Below are 24,178 nucleotides of genomic sequence, written 5' to 3' on the forward strand. Positions count from 1 at the left end.
AAATCACCTGCCTGGTATGCCAGAACCACCTGGCGGACGCTACGGAATCACCTGCCGCGCATGCCGGAACCACCTCTCAGACGTGCCGGAAGCACGTGCCAGACACGCCGGAAACACCTACCGGACAGACCGGAACCACCTGCCAAGAACGCCGGAGCCACCTGTTCGACTCGCTGGAACCACCTGCCGGACAGGCCAATATCAACTGCTGGCTATGCCAGAACCACCTGGGGGACAGTCCGGGATCACCTGCCAGCCATGGCGGAACCACCTCTCAGACGTACCAGAACCACCTGCCAGAGAAGCTGGAAACACGTCCTGGACAGACTGGAACCACGTGACGGCCATGCCTGAACCACCTGCCGAGCACGGCGGAACCACCTGCCGGACACGCCAAAATCACCTGCGGGCTACGCCAGAACCACTTGGACGACTCTCCGAAATGACCTGCCGGGCATGTTGGAACCACCTCTCAGACGTGCCAGAAGCACGTGGCGGACAGTCCGGAATCACCTCTTGGGCATACGCAACCACCTCTGACACGTACCAGAACCACGTGCCGTGCACGCCGGAACCACCTACCGGACAGACCGGAATCAACTTTTGGGCATGCCGGAACCACCAGTCAGATGTGCCAGAAACACGTGCCGGAGACGCCGGAAGCACCTGCCGAGCACGTCGCAACCACCTTCTCGACTCTCCAGAACCACCTGCCGGACATGCAAAAATCACCTGCCGGCTACGCCACAACCAGTTGGGGAACACTTCGGAATCACCTGCCAGGCTTGCTGGAACCACCTGCCGGTCATGCCAAAATCACCTGCCAACTACGCCAGTACCACTTGGCGGAAAATGTGGAAACACCTGTCAGGCCGGCCGGAACCACATCTCAGACGTGCCAGAACCATATGCATCAGATGCTGGAACCACACCCCGAACAGACGGAAAACACCTGCCAGACCCGTCTGAACAACCTGCCGAGCACGCCGGAGCAACCTGCTCGACTCGCCGGAACCACCTACCTGACATGCCCAAATCACCAGCCGGGTATGCCAGAACCACTTGGCGGACACTCCGGAATCATCTGCCGGACATGCCGGAACCAGCTCTCAGACACACCAGAACCACGTGCCGGAGACGCCGGAAGCACCTGCCGAGGATGCCGCAGCCACCTGCTCGATTCGCCAGAAACACCTGCCGGACACGCCAAAATCACCTGCCGGGTACGCCAGAACCACCTGGCGGACACTCCGAAACCACCGGTCGCGCATGCCGGAACCACCTCTCAGACGTGTCGGAAGCACGTGCCGGACACGCCGGAATCACCTACCGGACAGACCGGAACCACCTGCCGAGCACGGCGGAGCCAGCTACCTGACATGCCCAAATCACCAGCCGGGTATGCCAGAACCACTTGGCGGACACTCCGGAATCACCTACCGGACAGACCGGAACCACCTGCCGAGCACGCCGGAGCCACCTGTTCGACTCGCTGGAACCACCTGCCGGACAGGCCAATATCAACTGCTGGCTATGCCAGAACCACCTGGCGGACGGTCCGGAATCGCCTGCCAGCCATGGCGGAACCACCTCTCAGACGTACCAGAACCACCTGCCGGAGAAGCTGGAAACACGTCCTGGACAGTCTGGAACCACCTGCCGGCCAAGCCTGAACCACCTGCCAAGCACAACGGAACAACCTGCCAGACACGCCAAAATCACCTGCGTGTTATGCCAGAACCACTTGGAGGACTCTCTGGGATGACCTGCCGGGCATGCCGGAACCACCTCTCAGACGTGCCAGAACCATGTGGCGGACAGTCCGGAATGACCTGTTGGGCATGCGCAACCACCTCTGAGACGTACCAGAACCACATGCCGTGCAGGCTGGAACCACCTACCGGACAGACCGGAATCACCTTTCGGGCATGCCGGAACCACCTGTCAGATGTGCCAGAAACACGTGCCGGAGACGCCGGAAGCACCTGCCAAGCACGTTGGAACCACCTGCTCAACTCGCCTGAACCACCTGCCGGACATGCCAAAATCACCTGCCGACTATGCCAGAACCACTTGGCGAACACTCCGGAATCACTTGCCGGGCATGCAGGAACCACCTCTCAGACATGCCAGAACCCCGTGCCTATGACCCCGGAAGCACCAGCCGAGCACGCCGGAACCACCTGCTCGACTCGCCAGAACCACCTGCCGATCACGCAAAAATCACCTGCCGGCTACGCCACAACCAGTTGGTGAACACTTTGGAATCACCTGCCAGGCTTGCTGGAACCACCTGCCAGTCATGCCAAAATCACCTGCCAACTACGCCAGAACCGCTTGGCGGACACTGCGGAAACACCTGTCGGGCCGGCTGGAACCACATCTCAGACGTGCCAGAAACGTGTTCATGAGATGCTGGAACCACACCCCGAACAGACGGATACCACCTGCCAGAACCGCCTGAACCACCTGCTGAGCACGCCGGAACCACCTGCTCGACTCACCGGTACCACCTCCCTGACACGCCAAAATCACCTGCTGGGTATGCCAGAACCACTTGGCGGACACTCCGGAATCATCTGCCGGACATGCCGGAACCAGCTCTCAGACACACCAGAACCAAGTGCCGGAGACGCCGGAAGCACCTGCCGAGCATGCCGGAGCCACCTGCTCGACTCGCCAGAAACACCTGCCGGACACGCCAAAATCACCTGCCGGGTATGCCAGAACCACCTGGCGGACACTACGGAATCACCTGCTGCGCATGCCGGAACCACCTCTCAGACGTGCCGGAAGCACGTGCCAGACACGCCGGAAACACCTACCGGACAGACCGGAGCCACCTGCCAAGAACGCCGGAGCCACCTGTTCGACTCGCTGTAACCACCTGCCGGACAGGCCAATATCAACTGCTGGCTATGCCAGAACCACCTGGGGGACAGTCCGGGATCACCTGCCAGCCGTGGTGGAACCACCTCTCAGATGTACCAGAACCACCTGCCGGAGAACTGGAAACACGTCCTGGACAGACTGGAACCACGTGACGGCCATGCCTGAACCACCTGCCGAGCACGGCGGAACCACCTGCCGGACACGCCAAAATCACCTGCGGGCTACGCCAGAACCACTTGGACGATTCTCCGAAATGACCTGCCGGGCATGTTGGAACCCCCTCTCAGACGTGCCAGAAGCACGTGGCGGACAGTCCGGAATCACCTGTTGGGCATACGCAACCACCTCTGACACGTACCAGAACCACATGCCGTGCACGCCGGAACCACCTACCGGACAGACCGGAATCAACTTTTGGGCATGCCGGAACCACCAGTCAGATGTGCCAGAAACACGTGCCGGAGACGCCGGAAGCACCTGCCGAGCACGTCGCAACCACCTGCTCAACTCGCCTGAACCACCTGCCGGACACGCCAAAATCACCTGCCCGCTACACCAGCACCACTTCGGGGACAAGCCGGAATCACGTGAGGGGCATGCCGGCACAGCCTCTCAGACTGAACCTCGTGCCGGACACCACAGAACCACCTGCCGGACAGACCGGAACCACCTGCCGGACACGCCGGAACCACCGGCTCGACCCGCCGGAACGACCGCTGGACATGCAAAATCACCTGCCGGCTACGCCGGAAACACTTGGCGAACACTCCGGAATAACCTGCCGGGCATGCCGGAACCACCTCTCAGATATGCCAGAACCACGTGCCAATGACCCCGGAAGCACCTGCCGAGCACGCCGGAACCACCTGCTCGACTCGCCAGAACCACCTGCCGGACACGCAAAAATCACCTGCCGGATACGCCACAACCAGTTGGGGAACACTTCGGAATCACCTGCCGGGCTTGCTGGAACCACCTGCCGGTCATGCCAAAATCACCTGCCAACTACGCCAGTACCAATTGGCAGACACTGTGGAAACACCTGTCGGGCCGGCCGGAACCACATCTCAGACGTGCCAGAAGCATGTGCATGAGATGCTGGAACCACACCCCGAACAGACGGAAAACACCTGCCAGACCCGTCTGAACAACCTGCCGAGCACTGCGGAGCCACCTGCTCGACTCGCCGGAACCACCTACCTGACATGCCCAAATCACCAGCCGGGTATGCCAGAACCACTTGGTGGACACTCAGGAATCATCTGCCGGACATGCCGGAACCAGCTCTCAGACACACCAGAACCACGTGTCGGAGACGCCGGAAGCACCTGCCGAGCATGCCAGAGCCACCTGCTCGACTCGCCAGGAGCACCTGCCGGACACGCCAAAATCACCTGCCGGGTACGCCAGAACCACCTGGCGGACACTCCGAAACCACCTGTCGCGCATGCCGGAACCACCTCTCAGACGTGCCGGAAGCACGTGCCGGACACGCCGGAATCACCTACCGGACAGACCGGAACCACCTGCCGAGCACGCCGGAGCCACCTGTTCGACTCGCTGGAACCACCTGCTGGACAGGCCAATATCAACTGCTGGCTGTGCCAGAACCACCTGGGGGACGGTCCGGAATCACCTGCCAGCCATGGCGGAACCACCTCTCAGACGTACCAGAACCACCTGCCGGAGAAGCTGGAAACACGTCCTGGACAGTCTGGAACCACCTGCCGGCCAAGCCTGAACCACCTGCCAAGCACAACGGAACAACCTGCCAGACACGCCAAAATCACCTGCGTGTTATGCCAGAACCACTTGGAGGACTCTCTGGGATGACCTGCCGGGCATGCCGGAACCACCTCTCAGACGTGCCAGAACCATGTGGCGGACAGTCCGGAATCACCTGTTGGGCATGCGCAACCACCTCTGAGACGTACCAGAACCACATGCCGTGCAGGCTGGAACCACCTACCGGACAGACCGGAATCACCTTTCGGGCATGCCGGAACCACCTGTCAGATGTGCCAGAAACACGTGCCGGAGACGCCGGAAGCACCTGCCAAGCACGTTGGAACCACCTGCTCAACTCGCCAGAACCACCTGCCGATCACGCAAAAATCACCTGCCGGCTACGCCACAACCAGTTGGTGAACACTTTGGAATCACCTGCCAGGCTTGCTGGAACCACCCGCCAGTCATGCCAAAATCACCTGCCAACTACGCCAGAACCGCTTGGCGGACACTGCGGAAACACCTGTCGGTCCAGTTGGAACCACATCTCAGACGTGCCAGAAACGTGTTCATAAGACGCTGGAACCACCCTCCGAACAGACGGATACCACCTGCCAGAACCGCCTGAACCACCTGCTGAGCACGCCGGAACCACCTGCTCGACTTACCGGTACCACCTCCCTGACATCCCAAAATCACCTGCTGGGTATGCCAGAACCACTTGGCGGACGCTCCGGAATCAGCTGCCGAGCATGCCGGAACCTCCTCTCAGATATGCCAGAACCACGTGCCAATGAACCCGGAAGCACCTGCCGAGCACGCCTGAACCACCTGCTCGACTCGCCAGAACCACCTGCCGGACACGCAAAAATCACCTGCCGGCTACGCCACAACCAGTTGGGGAACACTTCGGAATCACCTGCCGGGCTTGCTGGAACCACCTGCCGGTCATGCCAAAATCACCTGCCAACTACGCCAGTACCACTTGGCGGACACTGTGGAAACACCTGTCGGGCCGGCCGGAACCACATCTCAGACGTGCCAGAACCATGTGCATGAGATGCTGGAACCACACCCCGAACAGACGGAAAACACCTGCCAGACCCGTCTGAACAACCTGCCGAGCACGCCGGAGCCACCTACCTGACATGCCCAAATCACCAGCCGGGTATGCCAGAACCACTTGGCGGACACTCCGGAATCATCTGCCGGACATTCCGGAACCAGCTATCAGACACACCAGAACCACGTGCCGGAGACGCCGGAAGCACCTGCCGAGCATGCCGGAGCCACCTGCTCGACTCGCCAGAAACACCTGCCGGACACGCCACAATCACCTGCCGGGTACGCCGGAACCACCTGTCGGACACTCCGGAATCACCTGTCGCGCATGACGTAACCACCTCTCAGACGTGCCGGAAGCATGTGCCAGACACGCCGGAAACACCTACCGGACAGACCGGAACCACCTGCCAAAAACGCCCGAGCCACCTGTTCGACTCGCTGGAACCTGCCGGACAGGCCAATATCAACTGCTGGCTATGCCAGAACCACCTGGGGGACGGGCCGGGATCACCTGCCAGCCATGGCGGAACCACCTCTCAGACGTACCAGAACCACGTGCCGGAGAAGCTGGAAACACGTCCTGGACAGACTGGAACCACGTGACGGCCATGCCTGAACCACCTGCCGAGCACGGCGGAACCACCTGCCGGACACGCCAAAATCACCTGCGGGCTACGCCAGAACCACTTGGACGACTCTCCGAAATGACCTGCCGGGCATGTTGGAACCACCTCTCAGACGTGCCAGAAGCACGTGGCGGACAGTCCGGAATCACCTGTTGGGCATACGCAACCACCTCTGACACGTACCAGAACCACGTGCCGTGCACGCCGGAACCACCTACCGGACAGACCGGAATCAACTTTTGGGCATGCCGGAACCACCAGTCAGATGTGCCAGAAACACGTGCCGGAGACGCCGGAAGCACCTGCCGAGCACGTCGCAACCACCTGCTCAACTCGCCTGAACCACCTGCCGGACACGCCAAAATCACCTGCCCGCTACACCAGCACCACTTCGGGGACAAGCCGGAATCACGTGAGGGGCATGCCGGCACAGCCTCTCAGACTGAACCTCGTGCCGGACACCACAGAACCACCTGCCGGACAGACCGGAACCACCTGCCGGACACGCCGGAACCACCGGCTCGACCCGCCGGAACGACCGCTGGACATGCAAAATCACCTGCCGGCTATGCCGGAAACACTTGGCGAACACTCCGGAATCACCTGCCGGGCATGCCGGAACCACCTCTCAGATATGCCAGAACCACGTGCCAATGACCCCGGAAGCACCTGCCGAGCACGGCGGAACCACCTGCTCGACTCGCCAGAACCACCTGCCGGACACGCAAAAATCACCTGCCGGCTACGCCACCAGTTGGGGAACACTTCGGAATCACCTGCCGGGCTTGCTGGAACCACCTGCCGGTCATGCCAAAATCACCTGCCAACTACGCCAGTACCACTTGGCGGACACTGTGGAAACACCTGTCGGGCCGGCCGGAACCACATCTCAGACGTGCCAGAACCATGTGCATGAGATTCTGGAACCACACCCCGAACAGACGGAAAACACCTGCCAGACCCGTCTGAACAACCTGCCGAGCACGCAGGAGCCACCTGCTCGACTCACCGGAACCACCTACCTGACATGCCCAAATCACCAGCCGGGTATGCCAGAACCACTTGGCGGACACTCCGGAATCATCTGCCGGACATGCCGGAACCAGCTCTCAGACACACCAGAACCACGTGCCGGAGACGCCGGAAGCACCTGCCGAGCATGCCGGAGCCACCTGCTCGATTCGCCAGAAACACCTGCCGGACACGCCAAAATCACCTGCCGGGTACGCCAGAACCACCTGGCGGACACTCCGAAACCACCTGTCGCGCATGCCGGAACCACCTCTCAGACGTGCCGGAAGCACGTGCCGGACACGCCGGAATCACCTACCGGACAGACGGGAACCACCTGCCGAGCACGCCGGAGCCACCTGTTCGACTCGCTGGAACCACCTGCCGGACAGGCCAATATCAACTGCTGGCTATGCCAGAACCACCTGTGGGACGGTCCGGAATCACCTGCCAGCCATGGCGGAACCACCTCTCAGACGTACCAGAACCACCTGCCGGAGACGCTGGAAACACGTCCTGGACAGTCTGGAACCACCTGCCGGCCAAGCCTGAACCACCTGCCAAGCACAACGGAACAACCTGAAAGACACGCCAAAAGCACCTGCGTGTTATGCCAGAACCACTTGGAGGACTCTCTGGGATGACCTGCCGGGCACGCCGGAACCACCTCTCAGACGTGCCAGAACCATGTGGCGGACAGTCCGGAATCACCTGCTGGGCATGCGCAACCACCTCTGAGACGTACCAGAACCACATGCCGTGCAGGCTGGAACCACCTACCGGACAGACCGGAATCACCTTTCGGGCATGCCGGAACCACCTGTCAGATGTGCCAGAAACACGTGCCGGAGACGCCGGAAGCACCTGCCAAGCACGTTGGAACCACCTGCTCAACTCGCCTGAACCACCTGCCGGACATGCCAAAATCACCTGCCGACTATGCCAGAACCACTTGGCGAACACTCCGGAATCACTTGCCGGGCATGCAGGAACCACCTCTCGGACATGCCAGAACCCCGTGCCAATGACCCCGGAAGCACCAGCCGAGCACGCCGGAACCACCTGCTCGACTCGCCAGAACCACCTGCCGATCACGCAAAAATCACCTGCCCGCTACGCCACAACCAGTTGGTGAACACTTTGGAATCACCTGCCAGGCTTGCTGGAACCACCTGCCAGTCATGCCAAAATCACCTGCCAACTACGCCAGAACCGCTTGGCGGACACTGCGGAAACACCTGTCGGGCCGGCTGGAACCACATCTCAGACGTGCCAGAAACGTGTTTATGAGATGCTGGAACCACACCCCGAACAGACGGATACCACCTGCCAGAACCGCCTGAACCACCTGCTGAGCACGCCGGAACCACCTGCTCGACTCACCGGTACCACCTCCCTGACACGCCAAAATCACCTGCTGGGTATGCCAGAACCACTTGGCGGACACTCCGGAATCATCTGCCGGACATGCCGGAACCAGCTCTCAGACACACCAGAACCAAGTGCCGGAGACGCCGGAAGCACCTGCCGAGCATGCCGGAGCCACCTGCTCGACTCGCCAGAAACACCTGCCGGACACGCCAAAATCACCTGCCGGGTACGCCAGAACCACCTGGCGGACACTCCGAAACCACCAGTCGCCCATGCCGGAACCACCTCTCAGACGTGCCGGAAGCACGTGCCAGACACGCCGGAAACACCTACCGGACAGACCGGAACCACCTGCCAAGAACGCCGGAGCCACCTGTTCGACTCGCTGGAACCTGCCGGACAGGCCAATATCAACTGCTGGCTATGCCATAACCACCTGGGGGACAGTCCGGGATCACCTGCCAGCCATGGCGGAAGCACCTCTCAGACGTACCAGAATCACCTGCCGGAGAAGCTGGAAACACTTCTTGGACAGACTGGAACCACTTTACGGCCATGCCTGAACCACCTGCCGAGCACGGCGGAACCGCCTGCCGGACACGCCAAAATCACGTGCGGGCTACGCCAGAACCACTTGGACGACTCTCCGAAATGACCTGCCGGGCATGTTGGAACCACCTCTCAGACGTGCCAGAAGCACGTGGCGGACAGTCCGGAATCACCTGTTGGGCATACACAACCACCTCTGAGACGTACCAGAACCACGTGCCGTGGACGCCGGAACCACCTACCGGACAGACCGGAATCAACTTTTGGGCATGCCGGAACCACCAGTCAGATGTGCCAGAAACATGTGCCGTAGACGCCGGAAGCACCTGCCGAGCACGTCGCAACCACCTGCTCAACTCGCCTGAACCACCCGCCGGACACCCCAAAATCACCTGCCCGCTACACCAGCACCACTTCGGGGACAAGCCGGAATCACGTGAGGGGCATGCCGGCACAGCCTCTCAGACTGATCCTCGTGCCGGACACCACAGAACCACCTGCCGGACAGACCGGAACCACCTGCCGGACACGCCGGAACCACCGGCTCGACCCGCCGGAACGACCGCTGGACATGCAAAATCACCTGCCGGCTACGCCGGAAACACTTGGCGAACACTCCGGAATCACCTGCCGGGCATGCCGGAACCACCTCTCAGATATGCCAGAACCACGTGCCAATTACCCCGGAAGCACCTGCCGAGCAACAGGAACCACCTGCTCGACTCGCCAGAACCACCTGCCGGACACGCAGAAATCTCCTGCCGGCTACGCCACAACCAGTTGGGGAACACTTCGGAATCACCTGCCGGGCTTGCTGGAACCACCTGCCGGTCATGCCAAAATCACCTGCCAACTACGCCAGTACCACTTGGCGGACACTGTGGAAACACCTGTCGGGCCGGCCTGAACCACATCTCAGACGTGCCAGAACCGTGTGCATGAGATGCTGGAACCAAACCACGAACAGACGGACAACACCTGCCAGACCCGTCTGAACAACCTGCCGAGCACGCCGGAGCCAACTACCTGACATGCCCAAATCACCAGCCGGGTATGCCAGAACCACTTGGCGGACACTCCGGAATCATCTGCCGGACATGCTGGAACCAGCTCTCAGACACACCATAACCACGTGCCGGAGACGCCGGAAGCACCTGCCGAGCATGCCGGAGCCACCTGCTCGACTCGCCAGAAACACCTGCCGGACACGCCAAAATCACCTGCCGGGTATGCCAGAACCACCTGGCGGACACTACGGGATCACCTGCCACGCATGTCGGAACCACCTCTCAGACGTGCCGGAAGCACGTGCCAGACACGCCGGAAACACCTACCGGACAGACCGGAACCACCTGCCAAGAACGCCGGAGCCACCTGTTCGACTTGCTGGAACCACCTGCCGGACAGGCCAATATCAACTGCTGGCTATGCCAGAACCACCTGGGGGACGGTCCGGGATCACCTGCCAGCCATGGCGGAACCACCTCTCAGACGTACCAGAACCACCTGCCGGAGAAGCTGGAAACACGTCCTGGACAGACTGGAATCACGTGACGGCCATGCCTGAACCACATGCCGAGCACGGCGGAACCACCTGCCGGACACGCCAAAATCACCTGCGGGCTACGCCAGAACCACTTGGACGAGTGTCCGAAATGACCTGCCGGGCATGTTGGAACCACCTCTCAGACGTGCCAGAAGCACGTGGCGGACATTCCGGAATCACCTGTTGGGCATACGCAACCACCTCTGAGACGTACCAGAACCACGTGCCGTGCACGCCGGAACCACCTACCGGACAGACCGGAATCCACTTGTGGGCATGCCGGAACCACCAGTCAGATGTGCCAGAAACACGTGCCGGAGGCGCCGGAAGCACCTGCTGAGCACGTCGCAACCACCTGCTCAACTCGCCTGAACCACCTGCCGGACACGCCAAAATCACCTGCCCGCTACACCAGCACCACTTCGGGGACAAGCCGGAATCACGTGAGGGGCATGCCGGCACAGCCTCTCAGACTGAACCTCGTGCCGGACACCACAGAACCACCTGCCGGACAGACCGGAACCACCTGCCGGACACGCCGGAACCACCGGCTCGACCCGCCGGAACGACCGCTGGACATGCAAAATCACCTGCCGGCTACGCCGGAAACTCTTGGCGAACACTCCGGAATCACCTGCGGGGCATGCCGCAACCACCTCTCAGATATGCCAGAACCACGTGCCAATGACCCCGGAAGCACCTGCCGAGCACGCCGGAACCACCTGATCGACTCGCCAGAACCACCTGCCGGACACGCAAAAATCACCTGCCGGCTACGCCACAACCAGTTGGGGAACACTTCGGAATCACCTGCCGGGCTTGCTGGAACCACCTGCCGGTCATGCCAAAATCACCTGCCAACTACGCCAGTACCACTTGGCGGACACTGTGGAAACACCTGTCGGGCCGGCCGGAACCACATCTCAGACGTGCCAGAACCATGTGCATGAGATGCTGGAACCACACCCCGAACAGACGGAAAACACCTGCCAGACCCGGCTGAACAACCTGCCGAGCACGCCGGAGCCACCTGCTCGACTCGCCGGAACCACCTACCTGACATGCCCAAATCACGAGCCGGGTATGCCAGAACCACTTGGCGGACACTCCGGAATCATCTGCCGGACATGCCGGAACCAGCTCTCAGACACACCAGAACCACGTGCCGGAGACGCCGGAAGCACCTGCCGAGCATGCCGGAGCCACCTGCTCGATTCGCCAGAAACACCTGCCGGACACGCCAAAATCACCTGCCGGTTACGGCAGAACCACCTGGCGGACACTCCGAAACCACCAGTCGCGCATGCCAGAACCACCTCTCAGAGGTGCCGGAAGCACGTGCCGGACACGCCGGAATCACCTACCGGACAGACCGGAACCACCTGCCGAGCACGCCGGAGGCACCTGTTCGACTCGCTCGAACCACCTTCCGGACAGGCCAATATCAACTGCTGGCTATGCCAGAACCACCTGGGGGAAAGTCCGGAATCACCTGCCAGCCATGGCGGAACCACCTCTCACACGTACCAGAACCACCTGCCGGAGAAGCTGGAAACACGTCCTGGACAGTCTGGAACCACCTGCCGGCCAAGCCTTACCACCTGCCAAGCACAACGGAACAACCTGCCAGACACGCCAAAATCACCTGCGTGTTAGGCCAGAACCACTTGGAGGACTCTCTGGGATTACCTGCAGGGCATGCCGGAACCACCTCTCAGACGTGCCCGAACCATGTGGTGGACAGTCCGGAATCACCTGTTGGGCATGCGCAACCACCTCTGAGACGTACCAGAACCACATGACGTGCAGGCTGGAACCACCTACAGGACAGACCGGAATCACCTTTCGGGCATGCCGGAACCACCTGTCAGATGTGCCAGAAACACGTGCCGGAGACGCCGGAAGCACCTGCCAAGCACGTTGGAACCACCTGCTCAACTCGCCTGAACCACCTGCCGGACATGCCAAAATCACCTGCCGACTATGCCAGAACCACTTGGCGAACACTCCGGAATCACTTGCCGGGCATGCAGGAACCACCTCTCAGACATGCCAGAACCCCGTGCCAATGACCCCGGAAGCACCAGCCGAGCACGCCGGAACCACCTGCTCGACTCGCCAGAACCACCTGCCGATCACGCAAAAATCACCTGCCGGCTACGCCACAACCAGTTGGTGAACACTTTGGAATCACCTGCCAGGCTTGCTGGAACCTCCTGCCAGTCATGCCAAAATCACCTGCCACCTACGCCAGAACCGCTTGGCGGACACTGCGGAAACACCTGTCGGGCCGGCTGGAACCACATCTTAGACGTGCCAGAAACGTGTTCATGAGATGCTGGAACCACACCCCGAACAGACGGATACCACCTGCCAGAACCGCCTGAACCACCTGCTGAGCACGCCGGAACCACCTGCTCGACTCACCGGTACCACCTCCCTGACACGCCAAAATCACCTGCTGGGTATGCCAGAACCACTTGGCGGACACTCCGGAATCATCTGCCGGACATGCCGGAACCAGCTCTCAGACACACCAGAACCAAGTGCCGGAGACGCCGGAAGCACCTGCCGAGCATGCCCCAGCCACCTGCTCCACTCGCCAGAAACACCTGCCGGACACGCCAAAATCACCTGCCGGGTAGGCCAGAACCACCTGGCGGACACTACGGAATCACCTGCCGCGCATGCCGGAACCACCTCTCAGACGTGCCGGAAGCACGTGCCGGACACGCCGGAAACACCTACTGGACAGACCGGAACCACCTGCCAAGAACGCCGGAGCCACCTGTTCGACTCGCTGGAACCACCTGCCGGACAGGCCAATATCAACAGCTGGCTATGAAAGAACCACCTGGGGGACGGTCCGGAATCACCTGCCAGCCATGGCGGAACCACCTCTCAGACGTACCAGAACCACCTGCCGGAGAAGCTGGAAACACGTCCTGGACAGTCTGGAACCACCTGCCCGCCAAGCCTGAACCACCTGCCAAGTACAACGGAACAACCTGACAGACACGCCAAAATCACCTGCGTGTTATGCCAGAACCACTTGGAGGACTCTCTGGGATGACCTGCCGGGCATGCCGGAACCACCTCTCAGACGTGCCAGAACCATGTGGCGGACAGTCCGGAATCACCTGTTGGGCATGCGCAACCACCTCTGAGACGTACCAGAACCACATGCCGTGCAGGCTGGAACCACCTACCGGACAGACCGGAATCACCTTTCGGGCATGCCGGAACCACCTGTCAGATGTGCCAGAAACACGTGCCGGAGACGCCGGAAGCACCTGCCAAGCATGTTGGAACCACCTGCTCAACTCGCCTGAACCACCTGCCAGACATGCCAAAATCACCTGCCGACTATGCCAGAACCACTTGGCGAACACTCAGGAATCACTTGCCGGGCATGCAGGAACCACCTCTCAGACATGCCAGAACCCCGTGCCAATGACCCCGGAAGCACCAGCCGAGCACGCCGGAACCACCTGCTCGACTCGCCAGAACCACCTGCCGGACAGGCCAATATCAACTGCTGGCTATGCCAGAACCACCTGGGGGACAGTCCGGGATCACCTGCCAGCCATGGCGGAACCACCTCTCAGACGTACCAGAACCACCTGCCGGAGAAGCTGGAAACACGTCCTGGACAGACTGGAACCACGTGACGGCCATGCCTGAACCACCTGCCGAGCACGGCAGAACCACCTGCCGGACACGCCAAAATCACCTGCGGGCTACGCCAGAACCACTTGGACGACTCTCCGAAATGACCTGCCGGGCATGTTGGAACCACCTCTCAGACGTGCCAGAAGCACGTGGCGGACAGTCCGGAATCACCTGTTGGGCATACGCAACCACCTCTGAGACGTACCAGAACCACGTGCCGTGCACGCCGGAACCACCTACCGGACAGACCGGAATCAACTTTTGGGCATGCCGGAACCACGAGTCAGATGTGCCAGAAACACGTGCTGGAGCCGCCAGAAGCACCTGCCGAGCACGTCGCAACCACCTGCTCAACTCGCCTGAACCACCTGCCGGACACGCCAAAATCACCTGCCCGCTACACCAGCACCACTTCGGGGACAAGCCGGAATCACGTGAGGGGCATGCCGGCACAGCCTCTCAGACTGAACCTCGTGCCGGACACCACAGAACCACCTGCCGGACAGACCGGAACCACCTGCCGGACACGCCGGAACCACCGACTCGACCCGCCGGAACGACCGCTGGACGTGCAAAATCACCTGCCGGGTATGCCGGAAACACTTGGCGAACACTCCGGAATCACCTGCCGGGCATGCCGGAACCACCTCTCAGATATGCCAGAACCACGTGCCAATGACCCCGGAAGCACCTCCCGAGCACACAGGAACCACCTGCTCGATTCGCCAGAACCACCTGCCAGACACGCAGAAATCACCTGCCGGCTACGCCACAACCAGTTGGGGAACACTTCGGAATCACCTGACAGGCTTGCTGGAACCACCTGCCGGTCATGCCAAAATCACCTGCCAACTACGCCAGTACCGCTTGGCGGACACTGTGGAAACACCTGTCGGGCCGGCCGGAACCACATCTCAGACGTGCCAGAACCATGTGCATGAGATGCTGGAACCACACCCCGAACAGACGGAAAACACCTGCCAGACCCGTCTGAACAACCTGCCGAGCACGCCGGAGCCACCTGTTCGACTCGCCGGAACCACCTACCTGACATGCCCAAATCACCAGCCGGGTATGCCAGAACCATTTGGCGGACACTCCGGAATCATCTGCCAGACATGCCGGAACCAGCTCTCAGACACACCACAACCACGTGCCAGAGACGCCGGAAGCACCTGCCGAGCATGCCGGAGCCAGCAAAATCACCTGCCGGGTACGCCAGAACCACCTGGCGGACACTCCGAAATCACCTGTCGCGCATGCCGGAACCACCTCTCAGACGTGCCGGAAGCACGTGCCGGACACGCCGGAAACACCTACCGGACAGACCGGAACCACCTGCCGAGCACGCCGGAGCCACCTGTTCGACTCGCTGGTACCACCTGCCGGACAGGCCAATATCAACTGCTGGCTATGCCAGAACCACCTGGGGGACGGTCCGGAATCACCTGCCAGCCATGGCGGAACCACCTCTCAGACGTACCAGAACCACCTGCCGGAGAAGCTGGAAACACGTCCTGGACAGTCTGGAACCACCTGCCGGCCAAGCCTGAACCACCTGCCAAGCACAATGGAACAACCTGCCAGACACGCCAAAATCACCTGCGTGTTATGCCAGAACCACTTGGAGGACTCTCTGGGATGACCTGCCGGGCATGCCGGAACCACCTCTCAGACGTGCCGGAAGCACGTGCCAGACACGCCGGAAACAACTACCGGACAGACCGGAACCACCTGCCAAGAACGCCGCAGCCACCTGTTCGACTCGCTGGAACCACCTGCCGGACAGGCCAATATCAACTGCTGGCTATGCCAGAACCACCTGGGGGACAGTCCGGGATCACCTGCCAGCCATGGCGGAACCACCTCTCAGACGTACCAGAACCACCTGCCGGAGAAGCTGGAAACACGTCCTGGACAGACTGGAACCACGTGACGGGCATGCCTGAACCACCTGCCGAGCACGGCGGAATCCACCTGCCGGACACGCCAAAATCACCTGCGGGCTACGCCAGAACCACTTGGACTACTCTCCGAAATGACCTGCCGGGCATGTTGGAACCACCTCTCAGACGTGCCAGAAGCACGTGGCGGACAGTCCGGAATCACCTGTTGGGCATACGCAACCACCTCTGACACGTACCAGAACCACGTGCCGTGCACGCCGGAACCACCTACCGGACAGACCGGAATCAACTTTTGGGCATGCCGGAACCACCAGTCAGATGTGCCGGAAACACGTGCCGGAGACGCCGGAAGCACCTGCCGAGCACGTCGCAACCACCTGCTCAACTAGCCTGAACCACCTGCCGGACACGCCAAAATCACCTGCCCGCTACACCAGCACCACTTCGGGGACAAGCCGGAATCACGTGAGGGGCATGCCGGCACAGCCTCTCAGACTGAACCTCGTGCCGGACACCACAGAACCACCTGCCGGACAGACCGGAACCACCTGCCGGACACGCCGGAACCACCGGCTCGACCCGCGGGAACGACCGCTGGACATGCAAAATCACCTGCCGGCTACGCCGGAAACACTTGGCGAACACTCCGGAGTCACCTGCCGGGCATGCCGGAACCACCTCTCAGATATGCCAGAACCACGTGCCAATGACCCCGGAAGCACCTGCCGAGCACGCCGGAACCACCTGCTCGACTCGCCAGAACCACCTGCCGGACACGCAAAAATCACCTGCCGGCTACGCCACAACCAGTTGGGGAACACTTCGGAATCACCTGCCGGGCTTGCTGGAACCACCTGCCGGTCATGCCAAAATCACCTGCCAACTACGCCAGAACCGCTTGGTGGACACTGCGGAAACACCTGTCGGGCCGGCTGGAACCACATCTCAGACGTGCCAGAAACGTGTTCATGAGATGCTGGAACCACACCCCGAACAGACGGATACCACCTGCCAGAACCGCCTGAACCACCTGCTGAGCACGCCGGAACCACCTGCTCGACTCACCCGTACCACCTCCCTGACACGCCAAAATCACCTGCTGGGTATGCCAGAACCACTTGGCGGACACTCCGGAATCATCTGCCGGACATGCCGGAACCAGCTCTCAGACACACCAGAACCAAGTGCCGGAGACGCCGGAAGCACCTGCCGAGCATGCCGGAGCCACCTGCTCCACTCGCCAGAAACACCAGCCGGACACGCCAAAATCACCTGCCGGGTACGCCAGAACCACCTGGCGGACACTACGGAATCACCTGCCGCGCATGCCGGAACCACCTCTCAGACGTGCCGGAAGCACGTGCCGGACACGCCAGAAACACCTACTGGACAGACCGGAACCACCTGCCAAGAACGCCGGAGCCACCTGTTCGACTCACTGGAACCACCTGCCGGACAGGCCAATATCAACTGCTGGCTATGCCAGAACCACCTGGGGGACGGTCCGGCATCACCTGCCAGCCATGGCGGAACCACCTCTCAGACGTACCAGAACCACCTGCCGGAGAAGCTGGAAACACGTCCTGGACAGTCTGGAACCACCTGCCCGCCAAGCCTGAACCACCTGCCAAGCACAACGGAACAACCTGCCTGACACGCCAAAATCACCTGCGTGTTATGCCAGAACCACTTGGAGGACTCTCTGGGATGACCTGCCGGGCATGCCGGAACCACCTCTCAGACGTGCCAGAACCATGTGGCGGACAGTCCGGAATCACCTGTTGGGCATGCGCAACCACCTCTGAGACGTACCAGAACCACATGCCGTGCAGGCTGGAACCACCTACCGGACAGACCGGAATCACCTTTCGGGCATGCCGGAACCACCTGTCAGATGTGCCAGAAACACGTGCCGGAGACGCCGGAAGCACCTGCCAAGCACGTTGGAACCACCTGTTCAACTCGCCTGAACCACCTGCCGGACATGCCAAAATCACCTGCCGACTATGCCAGAACCACTTGGCGAACACTCCGGAATCACTTGCCGGGCATGCAGGAACCACCTCTCAGACATGCCAGAACCCCATGCCAATGACCCCGGAAGCACCAGCCGAGCACGCCGGAACCACCTGCTCGACTCGCCAGAACCACCTGCCGATCACGCAAAAATCACCTGCCGGCTACGCCACAACCAGTTGGTGAACACTTTGGAATCACCTGCCAGGCTTGCTGGAACCACCTGCCAGTCATGCCAAAATCACCTGCCAACTACGCCAGAACCGCTTGGCGGACACTGCGGAAACACCTGTCGGGCCGGCTGGAACCACATCTCAGACGTGCCAGAAACGTGTTCATGAGATGCTGGAACCACACCCCGAACAGACGGATACCACCTGCCAGAACCGCCTGAACCACCTGCTGAGCACGCCGGAACCACCTGCTCGACTCACCGGTACCACATCCCTGACACGCCAAAATCACCTGCTGGGTATGCCAGAACCACTTGGCGGACACTCCGGAATCATCTGCCGGACATGCCGGAACCAGCTCTCAGACACACCAGAACCAAGTGCCGGAGACGCCGGAAGCACCTGCCGAGCATGCCCCAGCCACCTGCTCCACTCGCCAGAAACACCTGCCGGACACGCCAAAATCACCTGCCGGGTAGGCCAGAACCACCTGGCGGACACTACGGAATCACCTGCCGCGCATGCCGGAACCACCTCTCAGACGTGCCGGAAGCACGTGCCGGACACGCCGGAAACACCTACTGGACAGACCGGAACCACCTGCCAAGAACGCCGGAGCCACCTGTTCGACTCGCTGGAACCACCTGCCGGACAGGCCAATATCAACAGCTGGCTATGAAAGAACCACCTGGGGGACGGTCCGGAATCACCTGCCAGCCATGGCGGAACCACCTCTCAGACGTACCAGAACCACCTGCCGGAGAAGCTGGAAACACGTCCTGGACAGTCTGGAACCACCTGCCCGCCAAGCCTGAACCACCTGCCAAGTACAACGGAACAACCTGACAGACACGCCAAAATCACCTGCGTGTTATGCCAGAACCACTTGGAGGACTCTCTGGGATGACCTGCCGGGCATGCCGGAACCACCTCTCAGACGTGCCAGAACCATGTGGCGGACAGTCCGGAATCACCTGTTGGGCATGCGCAACCACCTCTGAGACGTACCAGAACCACATGCCGTGCAGGCTGGAACCACCTACCGGACAGACCGGAATCACCTTTCGGGCATGCCGGAACCACCTGTCAGATGTGCCAGAAACACGTGCCGGAGACGCCGGAAGCACCTGCCAAGCATGTTGGAACCACCTGCTCAACTCGCCTGAACCACCTGCCAGACATGCCAAAATCACCTGCCGACTATGCCAGAACCACTTGGCGAACACTCAGGAATCACTTGCCGGGCATGCAGGAACCACCTCTCAGACATGCCAGAACCCCGTGCCAATGACCCCGGAAGCACCAGCCGAGCACGCCGGAACCACCTGCTCGACTCGCCAGAACCACCTGCCGATCACGCAAAAATCACCTGCCGGCTACGCCACAACCAGTTGGTGAACACTTTGGAATCACCTGCCAGGCTTGCTGGAACCACCTGCCAGTCATGCCAAAATCACCTGCCAACTACGCCAGAACCGCTTGGCGGACACTGCGGAAACACCTGTCGGGCCGGCTGGAACCACATCTCAGACGTGCCAGAAACGTGTTCATGAGATGCTGGAACCACACCCCGAACAGACGGATACCACCTGCCAGAACCGCCTGAACCACCTGCTGAGCACGCCGGAACCACCTGCTCGACTCACCGGTACCACCTCCCTGACACGCCAAAATCTCCTGCTGGGTATGCCAGAACCACTTGGCGGACACTCCGGAATCATCTGCCGGACATGCCGGAACCAGCTCTCAGACACACCAGAACCACGTGCCGGAGACGCCGGAAGCACCTGCCGAGCATGCCGGAGCCACCTGCTCGACTCGCCAGAAACACCTGCCGGACACGCCCAAATCACCTGCCGGGTACGCAAGAACCACCTGGCGGACACTCCGAATTCACCTGTCGCGCATGCCGGAACCACCTCTCAGACGTGCCGGAAGCACGTGCCAGACACGCCGGAAACACCTACCGGACAGACCGGAACCACCTGCCAAGAACGCTGGAGCCACCTGTTCGAATCGCTGGAACCACCTGCCGGACAGGCCAATATCAACTGCTGGCTATGCCAGAACCACCTGGGGGACAGTCCGGGATCACCTGCCAGCCATGGCGGAACCACCTCTCAGACGTACCAGAACCACCTGCTGGAGAAGCTGGAAACAAGTCCTGGACAGACTGGAACCACGTGACGGCCATGCCTGAACAAACTGCCGAGCACGGCGGAACCACCTGCCGGACACGCCAAAATCACCTTCGGGCTACGCCGGAACCACTTGGACGACTCTCCGAAATGACCTGCCGGGCATGTTGGAACCACCTCTCAGACGTGCCAGAACCATGTGGCGGACAGTCCGGAATCACCTGTTGGGCATACGCAACCACCTCTGAGACGTACCAGAACCACGTGCCGTGCACGCCGGAACCACCTACCGGACAGACCGGAATCAACTTTTGGGCATGCCGGAACCACCAGTCAGATGTGCCAGAAACACGTGCGGGAGACGCCGGAAGCACCTGCCGAGCACGTCGCAACCACCTGCTCAACTCGCCTCAACCATCTGCCGGACACGCCAAAATCACCTGCCGGGTACGCCAGAACCACCTGGCGGACACTCCGAAATCACCTGTCGCGCATGCCGGAACCACCTCTCAGACGTGCCGGAAGCACGTGCCAGACACGCCGGAAACACCTACCGGACAGACCGGAACCACCTTCCAAGAACGCCGGAGCCACCTGTTCGACTCGCTGGAACCACCTGCCGGACAGACCAATATCAACTGCTGGCTATGCCAGAACCACCTGGGGGACAGTCCGGGATCACCTGCCAGCCATGGCGGAACCACCTCTCAGACGTACCAGAACCACCTGCCGGAGAAGCTGGAAACACGTCCTGGACAGACTGGAACCACGTGACGGCCATGCCTGAACCACCTGCCGAGCACGGCGGAACCACCTGCCGGACACGCCAAAATCACCTGCGGGCTACGCCAGAACCACTTGGATGACTCTCCGAAATGACCTGCCGGGCATGTTGGAACCACCTCTCAGATGTGCCAGAAGCACGTGGCGGACAGTCCGGAATCACCTGTTGGGCATACGCAACCACCTCTGACACGTACCAGAACCACGTGCCGTGCACGCCGGAACCATCTACTGGACAGACCGGAATCAACTTTTGGGCATGCCGGAACCACCAGTCAGATGTGCCAGAAACACGTGCCGGAGACGCCGGAAGCACCTGCCGAGCACGTGGCAACCACCTGCTCAACTCGCCTGAACCACCTGCCGGACACGCCAAAATCACCTGCCCGCTACACCAGCACCACTTCGGGGACAAGCCGGAATCACGTGAGGGGCATGCCGGCACAGCCTCTCAGACTGAACCTCGTGCCGGACACCACAGAACCACCTGCCGGACAGACCGGAACCACCTGCCGGACACGCCGCAACCACCGGCTCGACCCGCCGGAACGACCGCTGGACATGCAAAATCACCTGCCGGCTACGCCGGAAACACTTGGCGAACACTCCGGAATCACCTGCCGGGCATGCCGGAGCCACCTCTCAGATATGCCAGAACCACGTGCCAATGACCCCGGAAGCACCTGCCGAGCACGCCGGAACCACCTGCTCGACTCGCCAGAACCACCTGCCGGACACGCAAAAATCACCTGCCGGCTACACCACAACCAGTTGGGGAACACTTCGGAATCACCTGCCGGCCTTGCTGGAACCACCTGCCGGTCATGCCAAAATCACCTGCCAACTACGCCAGTACCACTTGGCAGACACTGTGGAAACACCTGTCGGGCCGGCCGGAACCACATCTCAGACGTGCCAGAACCATGTGCATGAGATGCTGGAACCACACCCCGAACAGACGGAAAACACCTGCCAGACCCGTCTGAACAACCTGCCGAGCACGCCGGAGCCACCTGCTCGACTCGCCGGAACCACCTACCTGACATGCCCAAATCACCAGCCGGGTATGCCAGAACCACTTGCAGACACTCCGGAATCATCTGCCGGACATGCCGGAACCAGCTCTCAGACACACCAGAACCACGTGCCGGAGACGCCGGAAGCACATGCCGAGCATGCCGGAGCCACCTGCTCGACTCGCCAGAAACACCTGCCGGACACGCCAAAATCACCTGCCGGGTACGCCAGAACCACCTGGCGGACACTCCGAAATCACCTGTCGCGCATGCCGGAACCACCTCTCACACGTGCCGGAAGCACGTGCCAGACACGCCGGAAACACCTACCGGACAGACCGGAACCACCTGCCAAGAACGCCGGAGCCACCTGTTCGACTCGCTGGAACCACCTGCCGGACAGGCGAATATCAACTGCTGGCTATGCCAGAACCACCTGGGGGACAGTCCGGGATCACCTGCCAGCCATGGCGGAACCACCTCTCAGACATACCAGAACCACCTGCCGGAGAAGCTGGAAACACGTCCTGGACAGACTGGAACCACGTGACGGCCATGCCTGAACCACCTTCCGAGCACGGCGGAACCACCTGCCGGACACGCCAAAATCACCTGCGGGCTACGCCGGAACCACTTGGACGACTCTCCGAAATGACCTGCCGGGCATGTTGGAACCACCTCTCAGACGTGCCAGAAGCATGTGGCGGACAGTCCGGAATCACCTGTTGGGCATACTCAACCACCTCTGAGACGTACCAGAACCACGTGCCGTGCACGCCGGAACCACCTACCGGACAGACCGGAATCAACTTTTGGGCATGCCGGAACCACCAGTCAGATGTGCCAGAAACACGTGCCGGAGACGCCGGAAGCACCTGCTGAGCACGTCGCAACCACCTGCTCAACTCGCCTGAACCACCTGCCGGACACGCCAAAATCACCTGCCCGCTACACCAGCACCACTTCGGGGACAAGCCGGAATCACGTGAGGGGCATGCCGGCACAGCCTCTCAGACTGAACCTCGTGCCGGACACCACAGAACCACCTGCCGGACAGACCGGAACCACCTGCCGGACACGCCGGAACCACCGGCTCGACCCGCCGGAACGACCGCTGGACATGCAAAATCACCTGCCGGCTACGCCGGAAACACTTGGCGAACACTCCGGAATCACCTGCCGGGCATGCCGGAACCACCTCTCAGATATGCCAGAACCACGTGCCAATGACCCCGGAAGCACCTGCCGAGCACGCCGGAACCACCTGCTCGACTCGCCAGAACCACCTGCCGGACACGCAAAAATCACCTGCCGGCTACGCCACAACCTGTTGGGGAACACTTCGGAATCACCTGCCGGGCTTGCTGGAACCACCTGCCGGTCATGCCAAAATCACCTGCCAACTACGCCAGTACCACTTGGCGGAGAGTGTGGAAACACCTGTCGGGCCGGCCGGAACCACATCTCAGACGTGCCAGAACCATGTGCATGAGATGCTGGAACCACACCCCAAACAGACGGAAAACACCTGCCAGACCCGTCTGAACAACCTGCCGAGCACGCCGGAGCCACCTGCTCGACTCGCCGGAACCACCTACCTGACATGCCCAAATCACCAGCCGGGTATGCCAGAACCACTTGGCGGACACTCCGGAATCATCTGCCGGACATGCCGGAACCAGCTC

Source organism: Equus caballus, chromosome 23 (genome assembly GCF_041296265.1).
Source record: "Equus caballus isolate H_3958 breed thoroughbred chromosome 23, TB-T2T, whole genome shotgun sequence".
NCBI classification, from domain to species: domain Eukaryota; kingdom Metazoa; phylum Chordata; class Mammalia; order Perissodactyla; family Equidae; genus Equus; species Equus caballus.